Source organism: Lithobates pipiens, unplaced genomic scaffold (genome assembly GCF_037356315.1).
Source record: "Lithobates pipiens isolate NorthernLeopardFrog02 unplaced genomic scaffold, aLitPip1_a1.2 Scaffold_30, whole genome shotgun sequence".
NCBI lineage: Eukaryota > Metazoa > Chordata > Amphibia > Anura > Ranidae > Lithobates > Lithobates pipiens.
In genome coordinates this window covers 61,662,581-61,667,469 of record NW_027507791.1, presented here as the reverse complement: position 1 = coordinate 61,667,469, position 4,889 = coordinate 61,662,581, and positions in this window count along the sequence as shown.

The window sequence follows — 4,889 nt, the reverse complement described above, 5'->3', positions numbered from 1 at the left end:
GTGTAAAGGCAGGCATCCCAATACTTTTGTTATGTAGTATATATCTATATATAGTGTATATAAAGCGAATAAACAAAGAAGATTCTCACTAACTTTATTAAACTCTATTCCATGACTGATTCCAATCGAATTTCCCTTCTTAAGAGGGTTGTAATAGACCACACATTTGGAATTGGCCCCAAACTACATGAATTTTAATTCAATACTACAGGCAGTCAGAAAGAACCTTTCTGATATATGATTACTTATTCTATCCTAAACTGACAATTAGGATATATCAGACAGGTTCCTTAAAAGTGGCTTAAAGCTGCCTCTGATCATTTACAGTTGGACCAAAAAACATTTATACATCTGTAGGCCTTAAACAATGTCTGATGGCTAAGACTGCTTGGAAGAAATAATTGATTGGATGAAATTAATTTTTTAGGCTGATTTCCATTGGCTTCCTTCATGACAGAAGGGCATCTGTGGTTCTCCCCCTTTCTACGTCATAGGGACAAACAGACAACTTTATGTCTTGCACTGGTCTATGCTCTGCTTGTATACAGTACACTCACAGAAATATAAATTCTTTTAAAAAATATGTATTACTGTTTTTTTTTATTTTTTTTTAATTGCTGCTGTCTTTAGTTTTAAAAAGTGGAATAGACTGTCTCTGTATCTATGAGAAAAGAAGCAGATAAGAATAGCTGATCTGGAGAGAATTGCTTTCCTCTAATCCACAAAAGAATTGCAGCAGAGTGTCTGTAGAGGATAGTTCGGAGAAGGAGGTAAGTGCAGCAAATTCATTTTTAATTTTTATTATTATCTGGAGTTGGGCGACGGCAGTACCTGACAGGTTTGCTTTAGTGACACAAGCAAATAGTTATGAAACATAACTAAAATGATGCATGGGTTGGGAACTTTGATACAAACAGAACTTTAGACAGACCACTTCTTAGCCCTTGTACACACGGTCGGAGATTCCGACAACCAAATCCGTCGGATTTTGTCCGAAACTGTTGCATACACACGGTCGGACAAAGTTTTCGGAAAATCCGACGTGATGACGTTATTTCGTTACGACAGGACTACATTTGATCTGAGCATGTGTGGCACTTTGTCCGATCGGAATTCTCTACACATGATCGGAGTATGTCCGATCTGAGCATTTTGTCGGAAAATTTTACCAACAAGTTGGAAAACTTGGTCCGTCGGATACTCCGGCGGAAACAGTCCGATGTAGACCACACACAGTTGTAATATCCGACAAATCGATCCGATCGGACACATTCCGTCTGAATCTCCGACCGTGTGTACAAGGGCTTAGGTTACCCACCCCTGCCAGGCAATAGCCAAAACGTCTATAGTATATCAGCCACACCACCCACTCAAGGAGTGGGAAGTAATGGGGAGGGAGGTTGGGCCTCGGAGGAAATGTCTGTTTGATAATGTATGTTAACATTTTGAAATACCTCAATAAAGAAATTAAGTTTAAAAAAATGATGTTATCATTGCAATGTTATTGTATTCTAGCATTCCTATTTGACTTACATTTTCAGATCCAGTCTTATTTAAAAGTCAATAAAACAATAACAAATAAAACATTTTCTGAAGGCATACCCTACCAGGTGTGACAGTTACAGTACCTTTTTTTTCTATTGTCCAATGTATCCGGACAGGAGAGGGACTCAGCCACACTTCACAAGTCACATGATCTCCATAGTTCCAGGTGTCTTTAGGAAGTGAGAGGATGTTCTGAAAAGTCCAGGTGCCTCCAGGTTCTTCCTTAGAAATCATTCTACCCTTGTGTGGTATTCCAGAAACATTCCAGGCCATCTGAACTGTATAAAGAGAAGTACTGACTATGCAAATCAACTGGATGTTTGTGCTTAGAGAAGGATTTTGAAGAGCAGCCAATAGATAGATGGAACTCTTAGGTGTGGGACTGTCTGTGAATTAGGAATAAATAAAAAAAATAGGATAAGTAATTCTCATGACACACATATTGAGGTTTTATTTACAGATATGGGAATAGACAGTCAATTTCTGAGTATTCTGTGCTGTCATATCTGAGATGCTATGTTGGTATATAAAGTAAGCCGTACTGCCAGGTGCCATGAATCTACTTTTCTGAATCCTCTGCCTCCAGTTCTCTCCATCTCTCTCTGCCCTCTTTCTGGAACCTATATCTCCATTTGTGTCCTGTTCCTGCACTTCTCCTCACCGCTCTACACCCCTCCCTGCACTTCTCTGAGCCCCTTTCCATACACCCCATCTCCCTGTGTGTCCCTTCCCCACTCTTTTCTTCACCTCTCTGTGCTGCCTTCTTGCATTTCTCTTCACCCCTTGCCCTACACCCCATCTTAATTTATGCCACCTCCCTGCACTTATATCTACTCCCTGTCTTGTTCATTGTATTTTATTGAATTTTTAACAGTTACAGGATAGAAACTGTGGAAAGTTCCAAACACATAAACACATATCTGGTTAAGAAGTACAATTACATATAAAGGTCCAATATATATGTAGCACTGACCCCCAAAGGAGCTGTTGGTTTTATTGGGCTTACCGTTACCTTCTTGAATGCTTCTCTGTGTAGGGCTTCCCGTGGTAGATGGCCAAAAGAAATGTGGAAACTGACACTGAATCTTATTTTGGTTTATATATTTGAAGCAAAAACAGAGTCTCAGTTTAAGGGGACAGATTAGGAGTAAGTTCAGGTACTTTAGACTGCAAAATTGGAAAGTCTCTTATAGGAAAAATCCAGAGAATAATAACATCAGCGGGATTCCACAACCGGATAGACCTCCTCTCACTAGGCCTAGCAGCCGGCAGTAAATTCTCTGCCACAGACGTGAGCGTAGGATATTTGAGAAAGTCTCTGCCACACACTTGAGTGTAGGATATTTGAGAAATTTAAAAAGCTATCATACGATACTAGTATCTCTCAGCTGATCTGGTGATACCGTATGAGTGTAGATCCATTTAGTGTCCTTCAACTAAGCCTCCAGGCTCCTTCAGAGAAGCCAGCCTTGCGCACGGCCTTCTCCTGAAGAGTCTTCCTCTGGATGCTTCTCCAGTTACTGGGCCTCTCCCTTAGATGGGATGGCACCGGACCACCTTTGGATCAACAGGCCCCGAAATCCATTCAGGCCTGTCTCTGCAGTTACGTTGCCTCGGGCTAGCCAGCCCCGAGACTTGGAAATGCATGGTTCCGCACCCCAGGTCAGGAGGGCCAGGGGGCTGGGGAGGACCAGAACCAAACAGGCAGAAAATATTCTCCGGAACGGAACCCTGAAGCACGTGATGTCGGTACCTTAAATACCACTTCCCGGAATGCACAGCAGAAGAACACTCCCACTGGGCTGGTTCCGAAAGAAACGTGGCATCAATACACCCAGCTAGACTGCGTTCTTAATCTTGCCAGCGGTGACAGCGACACCTGTGGTCAAAGAGAACCCAGTACAACCCAGCTGGACTGGTACTGAAACCATAAATTTAGTAAAATTAGCCCCAAACCCAACTGTGGTTTCAGGAGATTTAACTTTGAAAAACATACAGCGCATGCTCATCAGGTGCCAACGCTACATATAATTTTAAGAAATCCCTTAATGGATGGGTGTTGAATAAAAATAAACAATATTGAGGAATGTATTAAAAAATGACAAATTTCCTTCCTTATCTTAATTTTATTTATCAAATCATTTATGTCTCCTTTTTATTGGTTGATAACTGGATGGACTTACTGTATGTATTCATTTCAACCAGATTAACTATTTAGAACTAAATATAGCTGATAGACGACATTAGCAGCCTTTCTACCCCATTTCTCATATTCCATCTCCCTTTGTGACCCCTCCCTGCACTTCTCTCCTTCTCTCTGCACTCCTTCCTTGCACTTCTCTCAACCCCTTTTTGCTCACTACCCTACACCCATCTCTCTTTGCACTCCATCCCTGCATATATACATTCCTAATAATGCATAATTTAAAGTGATTGTAAAGTTTTTTTTTTTTAAAACAAACATGACATACTTACCTGCTTTGTGCGAGGGTTTCGCACAGAGAAGCCCTGATCCTCCTTTTCTGGAGTCATCCGGCAGTGCTCCTGGATCCTCCCCTTCTTGAGTTCCCACTTGTGATGGCGTGCTCCCGAGTCCTGCTGCTGCATCCATTGACACAGACAGAAGAACTCCCCCCCCCCCCCCCCCGGATTGCCGTGTCACTGGATTTGATTGACACCAGTGGGAGCCAATTACTTCTGCTGCTCTCAATCTATCCACTGAGGACCTGAGATAATCGCTGTAGCTGCTGTGCTCGTCCCCGTCGCCTGAACGATCGATAAGGTGAAAGACCTTGAGGGTTTACAAATCATATTCCCATTTATCCTTATGTTAAAAGAACAGGGATTAAATGAAACCTCTAAACCATTTCATACAAGCTTGAAATAGAAATAGAATGTGTATTTCTATCTGTTCGTCCATAGCTTCTATATTGTGCTATCAAGTGTTCCCCATGGATTAAGAACTGCCCCAAGAAAGTAAAGAATGAGAGAAAGCAAAAAAGAGAAAATAGAGGAAGTAAATAAAAAAATAAAAAACAAAATAAACATACACAAACCGACAGCACAGATAGGTTGATGGCTTCCCGACCACAAAGGCATTGACTTAGGTCCCCACCACACGTATAAGTAGTGAAAAAATGAAAAAAATAAGTAGTGACTTTTCACAGATATGATCTCAGCATCTGCAATAATTCATTCCAGGGTGTCCACAGAGGAAAGGAGATAACATAGCTTGTAGATTCTATAACTTTCACAGAAACTAAATAATATCCACTAATTTGGGTTATTTATACCAAAGAAATGGAGTCGTGTAAATTTTGGCCCACATTCATGAACAAAGAAGA